The sequence below is a fragment of the Chlorocebus sabaeus genome, chromosome 21 (genome assembly GCF_047675955.1).
Source record: "Chlorocebus sabaeus isolate Y175 chromosome 21, mChlSab1.0.hap1, whole genome shotgun sequence".
NCBI lineage: Eukaryota > Metazoa > Chordata > Mammalia > Primates > Cercopithecidae > Chlorocebus > Chlorocebus sabaeus.
This window is the reverse complement of record NC_132924.1, coordinates 64,478,579-64,492,616: the sequence shown is the minus strand read 5'-3', so window position 1 is coordinate 64,492,616 and position 14,038 is coordinate 64,478,579. Positions and strand designations below refer to the sequence as shown.

General features: G+C 38.9%; 1 non-coding gene across 1 annotated transcript; it reads right to left on the bottom strand.

The window, feature by feature from the left end:
- Positions 1–11,906: 11,906 nt before the first annotated feature.
- LOC119626337 (small nucleolar RNA SNORA67) lies at positions 11,907–12,046 on the bottom strand. The gene has a single exon (XR_005242515.1). It is a non-coding gene; the product is annotated as a small nucleolar RNA SNORA67 (small nucleolar RNA).
- Positions 12,047–14,038: the final 1,992 nt, after the last annotated feature.

The following is a 14,038-nucleotide window of genomic DNA, read 5'->3' as shown; positions in this document are numbered from 1 at the left end:
GAGTCACCTGCCACTATTCAAGAATGTAACAGACACCACCTTGGGACTCCTACTCAGAATCTGTTAAAGAGGAGGAATTAATCAGCCAGTGATCTGCCATTTTTACTGTCCCCATGCCCAGCTTAACCTCCATGGCCAGAAGCTGTAGCCTCTCCTTTGCCCTTCGTCATACTCTTTTTCCCAAACCACAAATCAGGTTAAGTACAACTAACTTCTCCAGGCCAGTACCCATGTGGCTTAAGAAAAATAATCACACTGACTAGTCTTTCTTTGAATTTATGACCTTGAACCTCAGTTGGGCTCTAAATGCTCCACTGATAATCATACCTTATTCATGTTTGCCATGAATTGACAAACCTTGACAATTCATTCACCATTCTGCTCTACTTGATAACTACTTCACTCTTTGCTCCTCCCTAATCTTCAACACATTCTTCCCTACCTCCATTTTCACAGGGGAAATTGAAACATTGGAAGAGGGTTTCCATAGCCTCTCATGATATCTACGTTCAAAGCCTTCCAGCAGCTATACCAACATACTCTTCCTCCTTACCTGTGACCACAGGTAATCTATACCCCTATCTGAGCCACCAAGTCCCATCCTCTTTCACTTTCTCAAGGTGACTCATTTAGCAATTCTACTTTCTGACATTATTAGGGTTTTTGTTGGTTGGTTGGTTGGTTTTAACTGGTCTACTGGGTCATTCTTGTCAGCATTCAAATGTGTGACTTTTATCCCCACTATTATACTCAGACTTCTCATGTCTGTGTCACCAGTGTCTTCCTTGTTGCTAAATTCAGTGGTGAATTCTCATTTCACATCTTACATAATTCTGCAGCAGTTGACACATTGATCTCTCCCTTCTTCTTAGTAAACTTCTACCCTTGGCTTCCAGGACACTATATTCTCTGCTTTTCTTTTATATCACTAGTTATTCTTTCTCAGGTGCCTTTGCTGATCCCTCCTTATTTTCAGACCTCTTAACGTGGTATTCCCATCAGTCCTTGGATGCCTTCTTGATCTGCATTCACTCCATCTCATGCAATCTTGTGGTTTCAATGAACAAGCCAACCAAGGACTCCCATATTTACATCACCCTATCAGACCTCTCTTATTAATTTGAAAGTGATACTTTTGACTGCTTAATTATTTTCTACTTAGATTTCTAATAGACATTTCAAATTTAATACATCTAAAACAGAACTCCTGATCCCCTCTTTATAAGCTCTGCTCCCCACTTTGTAGGTGATAGCAAATCCATCTTTCCAACTTCTCAGGCTCAGATTTTATTTAGAGGACTCCAAAATTCTCTTTTCCTAAGATTTTATAAAAGTAACCCATGTTTTTTTTTTAATTTTATTTTTTAAAATTATACTTTAAGTTCTAGGGTACATGTGCACAATGTGCAGGTTTGATACATAGGTATACATGTGCCTTGTTGGTTTGTTGCACTCATCAACTCATCATTTACATTAGGTATTTCTCCTAATGCTATCCCTTCCCCAGGTCCCCATCCCCAACAGGCCCCAGTGTGTGATGTTCCCCACCCTGTGTCCAAGTGATCTCATTGTTCGATTCCCACCTATGAGTGAGAACATGTGGTGTTTGGTTTTCTGTCCTTGTGATAGTTTGCTTAGAATGATGGTTTCCAGCTTCATCTATGGCCCTGCAAAGGACATGAACTCATCCTTTTTTGTGGCTGTGTAGTATTCCATGGTGTATATATGCCACATTTTCTTAATCCAGTCTGTTATTGATGGACATTTGGGTTGGTTCCAAGTCTTTGTTATTGTGAATAGTGCCGCAATAAACATACGTGTGTGTGTGTCTTTATAGCAGCATGATTTATAATCCTTTGCGTATATACCCAGTAATGGGATTGCTGGGTCAATGGTAATTCTAGTTCTAGATCCTTGAAGAATCACCACACTGTCTTCCACAATGGCTGAACTAATTTACAGTCCCACCAACAATGTAAAAGTGTTCCTATTTCTCCACATCCTCTGCAGCATCTGTTGTTTCCTGACTTTTTAATGATCGCCATTCTAACTGGTGTGAGATGGTATCTCATTGTGGTTTTGATTTGCATTTTTCTGATGATCAGTGATGATTAGCATTTTTTCACATGTCTGTTGGCTGCATAGATGTCTTCTTTTGAAAAGTGTCTATTTGTATCCTTTAACCCATGTCTTTTTTTTTTTTTTTTTTTTTTATACTTTAAGTTCTAGGGTACATGTGCATAACGTGCAGGTTTGTTACATATGCATACTTGTGCCATGTTGGTGACATAACCCATGTCTTTAGTATCTTACCTGATACATGAATAAATAGAGGAGCAAAGCTCCAGACTTTTTGTAGACGTTATGGTTTTCTAAAGTGACATGAGTTCTAGAATATACTTAGTAGAGGGCAAGAGAACCAGCTGGGTCTCCTCTGTGGCCAGCTTGGAACTAATGACCACATAGCATATACTGGGGCACTGGAAATCTATTGGAGGATGCAATGATTGTTAAATAATTCATGTTGAGGTGGAAACAACACAAACTTGAAGTCAGGAAGATGTAGGATCAGGTCAGATCTTGGAATTCTCCAGGCTTCTCTTTCCTTCAACTGTAAGCCATTGTGAGGCTCAAGTGACATACTCTGTGTAAAGTTCCTAGCCCAGGGCAGGAACAGAGCAGGACCACTAAGGGTGTTGTTTGTTTGTTTTTTTTTCCTAGGCAAGAATCATCTGCATTAACTTATATTATATCATTCCCTGGGTATCACAAAGAAATTTAACTTGCCTCAATGCATGATTGTACAATAAAAAGATTAATTTGTAAACTGGAAGAAATGGAACAAAGGGCTTCTAGCTTCTTTTTTACAAACTCTGAATGCTTCAGATTTGCAATGGATGTTATAAGACGATAGGAACTTTCCAGGGAATATCATTAAAAGGATCATGAATCATCAATTCTGGAGATGAATATAACGCAGTAGCTATTTAAATTTCTACTAAGAATATGTGATTATGAATACTTATTGAGAATCTGCTGTGAGTAGGCATTAGGTGTTTTGTAGAACTGACCTTAGAAGAAATGAGACTTGTGGATTCCAGAACTACTAAAGAGCTGGCTTAAACGTTATACGCCTTCCTAGTACTGGGCAAAATATTTCTATTAAGACTGCTAAAGGGCTTCTGAGGGACTTCTAAGAGACTGTTACTACACTTCAGAGGATCCTGTCAGGAAGCTTTTAGGGGAGTTGTGCAAATGCATAGTCAGCTTAAAGCTGTTAGATGCATTAATTAATGCCAATTATTCTCATGTGGTAGCCATAGCTTCAGTTGAGAATGACTGTACCACATCTGTTTCCTTAAGGCACAGCTTTTGTCTTCATTTGAGGGAGTGTGTAGGAGATCTAGCATTAAAAAACCCTTAGGAATGCTAAGAAATTAGATTTCTCCAAAGCCCTATAAAAATCATCTACCCATTTAGTGCTACAATTGCTTCACCTATGAAACAGAAATAGTGACAATGAAAATAAAAATTATTTTTCCTGGAACTTCTAATTGAAGTTCCTCAAAATTGAAGTGGGCTGAAATTGATTATGGAAATTGTAATGCAACTCAATGACTGAGGAAGCTGCATTTCATTATAAGGATAAATATAGATTAAGCTAGTACTTGTTCCTGTTTGCCTGAAGTTGCTGCTGCCTGTACCGGAAGGTAACACTCCAATAGCAAGTATGACTAATACCAGGTTTAAATTGAGTTTGTCTCATCTTCCAAAATGAGTTATTTTCAGCTATTCAGAAAAATATACAAATAACCACCTCTAATGGTGCAAAACCAGTTTAGACTATTGACTTTGATTTATTTAAAACATGTAATAGCAACTAAACTGCTGATTTCTGAGTATTAACTGGACATAAATACTGAAAATTATGATATGCTTTAAATAGGCAGTAATAATTATGGATATAATTTGGTATGCTTTCATCAACAGCTAAGTGAAAAATCATAATACAAAATTGAAAATAAAAAATCTTAATTATGCAAACATATTTACATTCATCACATTTTCTTTACATATATGTATAAGAAAATATTGGAAGTAAGCACAGAAAATCTTAGCAGTCGTCATCTCTAGATGTATTTTATTGATGTATTTTTTTCTGTCTTTTTCTTACTATTTTCAGTGTTTTCCAGGTGCCAGTGAAATCTATTAGTCTTATAGTATTAGAAAATAGTCATTAAAATTGTGCTTGAAGATGGTACTTTGCACAGAGCAGGAGCAGAGTACAGTAAGCGCTGAGCGAACAAAGGGATCCATCAGAAAAGCTGACAAGCTTTACCAACTCTCTGACAGCTTTGTCCATCTTTCTTGCAGGATGATAATAAAATGTCACATTATGGACGTTTCATCACAAAATAAAGATAGCATATTATAAATCACTACCATAAATAATAAGCATGGACTAATCAAGTCCCTTTTGTGGTGAGACAGCTCTAATTGCTTTTAATTGCATGCTTTCACTTATAGTACTTGCTAATTCTTAAATTTGTAATCTCCAGTGTTCTCTTAGTCATTAGTATAAATTAGCAATGTTGTACTCTATGCAAATCAGTTGGCTGAAAAAGTCAGTTATGTGGAAAATACTGTAAATAAACTTTTTCAACTCAATTAAACAATTTGGGTGTGATACCCCAGGCTTTAAGGAACAAGTAATTGACTAAAGCAGTTAAAAACCCCTGGGTCCAATCCAGAAAACCTTACACAGACAAAATTCCCACTTTCTTCAGCACTAATCTTGTACACCCAGGAATATCAGAATAAGTCCAGAGATTAAATTCCATGTGGAAAAGAGAAGAGGGTTATGGGTAATATTACTGACTGCTACATGCACTATCATAATTCTTAGTCCTAAAAGTAACTATGGTATTAAAATATAAAATGCAATGAAAGGCATGCCCTTCAGTATTTCCCAAGCTGTGTTCTACTGATGTCTACTCTCTCAAGATACGTCGTTGGTTACAAATGGAGTCTTATGATTTTGGTAAATTTTACATTATACATATATATATGTATCATATATGTACATTTATTTCAAAGGGTCTTAGAGACAGTAAGATATTAAAAGTCTGAGCACTTGTACAGTAAATATTTTTTAATTAGTTTATTCCAGAGATTAATCCCATTTGAAAATGGAACTTTATTTTGTTTTACTTTTTTAACTTAATATCTACTAACAGTCCACAGAGTTTCATTCCATGGAAGAGACTCAAAAACAAAAATGTATTAAAACAATATTCTGAACATGGGACTTGTTGGATATGGTGCATATGTAATTTGGAGGTAAATTCTATAGTTCTCACATTACCCTCTAGTAAGTAGTTGTGATACAATGCAAAATATGTATTTGGTCTTTGTCCCTCGTTCATGGCACACAACTGGAGTATCTTTTGTGGGTTGATGAGATGACTGGTGGCTGGGGTCTCTAGATAGTTTCTTTCTGGTGACCAGGATAGGAGCTAGTCACCAGAAAGACCATGTAACTAGATGGTTGGAACTTCTAGCACGACCTCCTGACCTCTGGGGTAAGGAGAGCAACCACAGATTGAGTTCAGTCACCAGTGGTGAATGATGTAATCAATCATGCCTACGTAATGAAACCTCCATGAAAACTACTAAACAGTGGAGTCCAGAGAGCTTCTAGATTGGTGAACACATGGAGGTTCTGGGAGGGTGGTGGCATTCTAGGAGAGGGCATGGAAGCTCTGCACCACCTTGCCTTCCACTCCCAAACATTGTCCTCTGCACCTTATTCATTTCGCTGTTCCTGAGTTGTATCTTTTATTAAGAAACTGCTAATAGTAAGTAAATAATTTTTCTGAGTTCTGTGAGCTGTTTGAGCAAAAACTCTGAGCCCCAAGTGGGTGGTTCATGGGAATCTCCAATGTGTAGCCAAGTCAGATGGAAGTATGGAAGTGTGGAAACCTGGGGACCCGATATTGTGACTAGCATCTGAAGTGGGGGCACTCTTGTTGGGCTAAGCCCTTAAACCTGTGTAGTCTCACACTAGCTCCAGGTAGCTAGTATCAAGATTGAATTGAATTGTAGGACATCCAGTTAGTTTCTAGACAGTTGGAGAATTGGTAGGTGTGAGGAAACTTACACAGTAGTGTTGCAAATAGATAGTCTGTTTGTTTGTTTTTGTTTTTTGGAGCCGGGGTCTTTCTTTGTCACCCAGGCTGGAGTATGGCGGCATGATCTCCACTCACTGCAACCTCGGTCTTCTGGGCTCAAGCAATCTCCTGCCTCAGCCTGCGGAGTAGCTGCGATTACATGCACCCACCACCACACCTGACTAATTTTTGTATTTTTAGTAGAGATGGGGTTTCACCATGTTGGCCAGGCTGGTCTGGAACTCCTGACCTCAAGTGATCCACCTGCCTCAGTCTCCCAAAGTGCTGGGATTACAGGCATGAACCACTGTGTCCAGCAGATAGTCTATTCTTCCTGTGAAAAAGTATAGGGACCTGGCAGCTGCTAGGATCCCCTCAATTCCAGGTATGTCTGATAAAAAAAAAACTGTTAGGATTCTTGATGTTTTTGAAATGAAGTGAGATGTTTAAAAATAATTCAATTGCGTAGCATGTATAAAATGTCCTTTTGCAGTTTGAAGAGGTGCATACTAACACAGAGGCCTGATTTTATTTATTTATCTATTTTTTTTTTTTTTTGAGACAGAGTCTCACTCTGTTGCCCAGGCTGGAGTGCAATGTCACCATCTCAGCTCAGTGCAAGCTCTGCCTCCCAGGTTCACACCATTCTCCTGCCTCAGCCTCCGGAGTAGGTGGGACTACAGGCTGCCACCAACTTGCCCTGTTAATTTTTGTATTTTTAGTAGTGACGGGGTTTCACAGTGTTAGCCAGGATGGTCTCAATCTCCTGACCTCGTGATCTGCCCGCCTCAGCCTCCCAAAGTGCTGGGATTACAGGCATGAGCCACCACACCTGGCCGATAACAATTATTTTGAGCCATAAATGTGAGTAAGTTTTGACTTTCAATCCTGTATCATTGGAGTGTGATCTGGGGGATGGTGGGGCAGGGCTGGTGTCTAAGTCCAAGTCTCATTTAGGTCCATTGATTCACTGTCCTCTTATTCTTTCTCAAAAGTCTGACACATTTCTCTGCATAGTCCTCATTGCTCTACTGTAACATTCTTTTTGGGCCTTGTGGCCAATCTGTATATGTAGGAAACAAAAGTAAATCTTGCTCCAAAATTCTCCTCTATAAAAGGTCACAAAACTAGTTTAGGGGCACATCTTAAGGCTTTAGGGCATGTGTTGAAACCTTGGCTTGATTATATTTGCTTTTTAATGTTACAGGGATTTTCCATGTGTGGCTTGCACACATTGATTTACACTAAACAGACTGAACAAATACTGGAAAATATAGCAAATCTACAGAATAGGAGTGCTCTGCGGTAAAGAAAAAAAAAAAAAAGTAATGCTTGGGAAGATATTGAACTAGAAATGGAGTTCCTGCTACTTTTTACCATAATTTGTATGTTAAATCCCTCCAGTAATAAAAACCCTCGTTAGTTCTTTCTAACAAACAGAAACAGAAATTTGTGCTGGAAAGAATAGAGAGATTAATGGAAGATCTTGCCTGCTATTGGCCTATGGACTGCTAGAATGATTTTCTGTGCCCCTTTTTAAAAACATGAATCTTTTAAATCTTTAATGTTAAATTTCATATTAAATTAACAGCATTCACATGAACTTTAAAGGAGAAATATTTACACTTTGCATTTCCTGAGGCAGTTGGTTGGGGTTTCTTTTTTAACGTGTTCAGTAGTGTCTCTGTCCCAAAGGTATGTGCTCACACTTGATTTATTTTTTGAATAAAATATTGGTGTATGAACTGTTACCTATTATTTGATTTTAGTGTCAGGGCATCACCTCCTTCCTGAGGTGTTTCACCTGTCTATGTTAATTATTTTTTCACTCTGGGATTTTTTTACCCAGAGTATGTTAATTCCTTCTTTTTTTTGGTCATGGTTATGTTAAGCATTATTTTCTTTGTTTAAGGTGACTCTGGAATCTACTCTGCATTGATTATTCTAGGAAGGTGAGTAAAATGTTTGAATCTGAAAGTGCTTTAGAGAACACATCTCAATCACAAATATCTGATATTTAGGGAAGATCAAATGTCATAGAATGGCTAGCCAAAAGTTGCTTTATGTCCTTGTTGCCTAATAAATCAGAACTGAGACATGAATCTTATTTTCTTAGTCTGAAGAATTTGCCCCATATTTCTATCTGACCTTTAAACAAAAGAGGAATATTTACAGTTACCAAATACTAAATAGATTTTCAAAAAACATTAAAATAAGACAAAGGCAAACCTCTTCACTTTTTAAAAATTAGAAAAAGTTGAATTCAGCAATAAAATGATATTCTTTTATTATCTGTCTAGATCAGTGGTTCTCAGTGGGCAATATTCTCCCTGCAGAACATTTGGGAGTGGAGGGGAGTTGCGTTTTCTGCAGAGGCATGATATTTAGTTGTCATATGTGGGGCTGTGTTCCTTCTGGCCTCCAATGCACAGAGGCCACAGGTGCTGTTAAACATCCAACAATGCGCAGGACAGTCCCCCACAACAAGGAATTATCTGTCCCAAAATGTCAGTCATATTGAAAAGGAGAAACCCTGGTGTAGATGAATGGCTCTCAGAGTGTGATGCCCAGACCAGCAGCATCAGTGTCTCCTGGAACTTAGACATGTGCAGTGTTGGGTCTCAACTTGGGCCTCTTAATCAGAGTGGGCTCCAGCATTTGTGTTTTGATGATTACTCCACGTGATTCTGAAGCATGTATGTTTGAAAACCACTGAAACCGATGTTTAAATCTTCTCTTTCAGTCACTTTAAAAAATACGAATTCTTACTTTCTACTCAACCTTTTTCTTTGAGCAGTGGCTGAAGTTTGAAATGGAGCCTATTTACAAACTCCAACTTCTATCCACAAGAACACTCTTGGGTAAGGGCCTCTCTCCAATCCTCTGGCCCAAAGAAGTCCCCTTGCTAGGAACAACCTGTGTTCTCTTCTGTTGTGTTGTTGTAAGAGATTGGCAGTAGTCAACCCTATGCTTTGGCCTATCACAATTAGTCTATCCCATGACTTTATATAAAACTGTAGCTTGTCCTGCAAAAAGTCAGAGCTGGTAGTTGGAAGTTTATGCAACTGCTCAGCATGTTGCATCAAAGGGCTTTTGAAGTTAGCAGCCTGAGTTCTTTCTAGCTTTGAACCCATTAGTGTCATTTACAGTCCTGTAATTTGGGGCTGCAGTTTGTAGTCTGCCCTCAAATCTCACATTTACTAAATCAGTTATACTTGGTTTATACTAAATCAGTATACTGATTTATACTAAATCAGTTATACTTGGTTTATACTAAATCAGTATACTGATTTATACTAAATCAGTTACACTTACTAAATCAGCTCAAACTAAAATCTGCACTGTGAAATGGCTCACAGGGCATATCTTAAGCCATGATGACATGGATTTCTTCGTATATGAAAAAGTACACCACGTTTTCTTGCCCGTCTGTAGAACAGAAAATGGAAGATCTAGAATTGTGAGGCCAGGAAATGAAATTTGTCATTGATGGCTTTTAGTAACTTGAGGAGGAACTGAATCCTTAAAAATACTAGATAGGAAAGCCTGTGGTTTGCCAGCCCATCTTTTTTTCCACCATGTATTTAAACTCTTATATCAATGTAGGAAAAGACAGCTCTTGTATGAGTTTTTACAATAGAGTGAAGGAATGCAAATCTTATAATTAAGAACTCAGTCTTCATTATTTGCCTGCAAATCATACAATAAAATAAATCTGACACACACGGCCAAATGTTCTTACTCAATTAATCTGGAAATATGTTATTCATCTGCTGTGGCCTGCTATTGCAGCTGACAGTTTTGCTTCTCTTCTGCTCTGTTGAGGGTTTCTGGCAAACGGCTCTGCCAAGGGCTTGAAAACCTGAACACAAAGTAATGGGTTTGAATCCGGAGGGGAGGTGAACCATGTTACCACCTGTAGTTTTCTTTCTAAATCGCCCCTTCATTTCCGTGAGATTTGGAGACTTCCACTGAGTCAGTATGAAAAATACTTTACGTTATGCTGTCAGGAAATAATGCCTGCTTATAAGGCTCTAGATAAAGTAATAGTCACAAGGCTGCAATGAAGGAAACATCCCCAAACTGGAGATAAAGCTGTGTTCCAACTTGTCACATAGTCTCTTCACGTCTCGTTCAGTGTCATTCTTCCAGAATTAAGAGGTAATTATGCTCTTCATGATCCTAGACTCTTTTTCTTTTCTTGATGTCGATAAACAACAGGGATCTGAATTTAATTGGTCTGTTCTTACCTGATTTATTGACATAAATTTGTTTTTTTAATAGTAGGCGTTATGGTTTTTTTTCACCTTAGAAAATAACCCTGGTGAACCATAGACACTGTGGACTACTAGAGAGTCTAGAGGAGGTGGGTTAAAAAACTACCTATTGGATACTATGCTCACTACCTGTGTTACAGGATTCATACTCCAAACCTCAGCATTACAAAATGTTCCCATGTAACAAATCTGCAGTATACTCCCTGTATCTACAATAAACATTGAAATAAAAAATATAACCCTAATGTGGACTCTTAGGCTTTGGATGACAGAACCTGTTTTGCTTCCTTAAAAAGGAGCTGAAATTCAGTAGGCTGCTGGGTTCCTTAAAGGTGATGAATAAAATACATGCAGACAATTTTCTCCAGAACAGTTATCACCCAATGAACAGGTAATTTAGTGATGACATTAATCCAGTGGACTTGTTTTTGGTGTGTGTGTGGAGAGAAAACAATTTTTAATACTCTAAATTTGTGTTTTTTGGGAACAGGATTAGGGTGGTTGATGATAGTCTGATAGTCCTTGTGTGTGTGTGTGTGTGTATGTGTGTGTGTGTATGTATGTGTATGTGCGTGTGTGTCCTTGAAGGCAGTAGACAGTTCTGAGGATCCTAGGGAATAAAAGAAGGAATAGGTGGTTTTCTTTTTTTTCTTTTTTTTTTCAGCTTCCAAGTCATTTTATTCAGAATTTTTTGTTTGTTTCCTGAATCAATAGATACTATACAAAACAATGTAAAAAATGGCTACTATTTTCTCTCCCCAGCTTCCCCCTACCTGGGGACAATCCTCTAGGGAAACTCACTCTGGGGTTTTAGGGGTTCTCCCTCTAGATTTGGTACAGCAAATGAGGCTGAGTTACATAGTCCCTTGAATCACTTTCAAAGGAGCTCAGCTGGGGTGAAGAGAGCCTCTGGGATCTGGAGGTTACAAGGTTAGGGAAATGGGTTAGGGTTTTATTGGGAGAAAAGCCAGCGCCTGGGGCCTACCCCAAAGAAAAGGGTATCTATAATGTTCATGGTTCCTTCTTTTGCTTCAAAAAGTGACATTTATTCAAAGAAAAAATGACAAGATGTCCATCCCTTGGCTCCCTTCCCTCATGCCTCCTGCTGCTCCTCAGCCCCCCAACATTGAACGCTGGCTGGGGCTAGGTAGCAGGACAGCCCCTCAGATGAAGTCAACAACATTAAGGGGAATTTCCTCAATGGAGGTGTTGTAGAAGGTCTCTGTGTCTCAAAGGGTCCTCTTATCTTCTGTCACCATGTTGATAGCCACACCCTTATGGCCAAACCATCCACTTCAACCAGTTCTGTGGACATAGTTTTCCCTGTTGGTTGGAAGGTCATAGTTGATGACTAAAGAAACCTGCTGCACATCAATGCCTCTGGCCTACATCAAGAAAGATGACTCTTCAGCATGTACATCAGAGGACAATCTATCCTGAAGGGAAGATACTTAGGTATCCATGTAGGCAGCCAAGGAAGGCAGAGGAAATAAGCATCCCTGTTCCTCAAAGACCTTAGGCATGCCAGATTATATTCCAAGTTGCTACTTTCCTGAGAGGGGCACTGTATGTCCCCTTGGAGAGGGAATCGCCTTGGATAGGAATATGTGTTTTAAAGCAAGAAAGAATGAAATCAGTTAGGTGAATCCTCCAGGCGTTTATCAAATGATTTCAAAAGTCAATCTTCTCTTTTTGGAGTCCTTGCATTAAACACTTCATTGTCAGGCAAGGGCATGAAGGCCATGGGAATCGCTGTGTTGGGTGGACCCAGTTTCTAACGGCCTGCATTTGCATATCAAAGGTTGCCTACCTGACTCTCCACATATCTCCACACATATCTCCATGTGTGTAGAACATCCAGGGCGCCCTACATTTGCATATTAAAAGGCTAGAGTAGGAGAACCAGCTTTTTTGTGGCTATGTCAATGACATGCCTGATCAAACCAATCCCCTGAGCCCTATGCAAATCAGACATTGCCTCCTCCAGCCTCTGCATATATACCTAGCTGGTATTTGTGGCAGGTGAGGACTTCCTCTTTTGGCTCTGGAGCCCCTCTCCCTCTCTGTACAGGGAAGCTCCTTCCTTCTGTCTTCTGCCTTCCTTCTTGCCTATTAAACTCTCCTCTCCTTAAAACCAAAAAAATAAAAAAATAAATAAATAAACACTTTATTGTCTTCAAGTCATCAATCATTTCTCAATTCAAATGCTAATTACTTTTCAAACAGACCCTCTCTGGAAGAGTTAACTCTGCCGCTATTATGATTATGAGAGAATTCATGGTTCTGTTTCATGGGTACAGGCAAATAGAAGACACATTAATGTACCAGCATACAAGTTATTTTCTACTCCTAAGGGCTCTAGGAAGAAACAGAAGGAATATGAGGCACATCTCTTTCTTTGTTAATGATTTTACACAGTGTCTGTCACATTGCAAGAACTCAATAGTTTATATCTTGAACAGATGAGCATGCAAACAAACATGAATTTGATCTCCATTAGAAATACTGCAATGGTTACCAAGGGCCAATAAAAACAAAAGGTACTTTTACTGATTACTTAAGCCATTTATTTCTCTTACAATGAAATTTTACATAATTTACTTCAGGTACTATATGAAAAGGGAATTTTAAAATTGTCTTATTTAACCCTGTTATTCACCCCAAACAGGACAACTTAGCTCACACTAATGTATGTTTGTCCCCCAATAAGTTTTTTCTTTTTTTAGACAGTCTCAATCTGTTACCCAGACTGGAGTGCAGTGGCACGATCTCAGCTCACTGCAACCTCCCCCTCCTGGGTTCAAATGATTCTCCCGCCTCAGCCTCCCAAGTAGCTGGGACTACAGGCGCGTGTCACCACGCCTGCCTAATTTTTGTATTTTTGGTAGAGATGGGGTTTCACCATGTTGGCCAGGCTGGTCTTGAACTCCTGGCCTCAAGTGATCTGCCCCCTACCCACAGCCCTTGGGCTCCCAAAGTGCTGGGATTGCAGGTGTGAGCCACAGCACCCGGCCAATAATAGGTTTATGTAAGATCAGATGAACTTAAGATTGCTGTAATTCTAGGCTATTTCTAGACTTTGCTTAAGTAAATAGATGGGTAGCTTCCCTGGTTGGGTGCTAGAATGCTTGTTGTGGGCACATTTTAACTCAATATTTGGAGGAAAATATGACAGTAAACACATATCCTGACAGCCAAGAGAGCTGGTACTGACAGGAATAAATGTTCCAAAACTTCTAAATTCTGGACTGCTACTTTTATATCTTTATCTCTCCATACATTCTCTCCCCTTGAATGGGTCTCTTTATCATTCTTTTTAAAGTTAAACATCTACCCTCTATTTGTTTGTAGGCATTTAGATTGTTTATCTTTCTAAATCAACTGACCTATTTCCTCACATGGTGGATACTTCTAAGAGCTAGAGAAACAGATGACTTGGCAAAATTTGAGATTGGGATTTTCAAAAGGTTTGCCAGATCAATGTTCCAGGTCAATTTTAACTCCTTATCTTGCGGAACTTGGGCCTGTTGCCATTCTTCTTAGAGGGAGAGGAACTAATGTGTAGTGCTTAAATTCATAGACTCAGTGCTT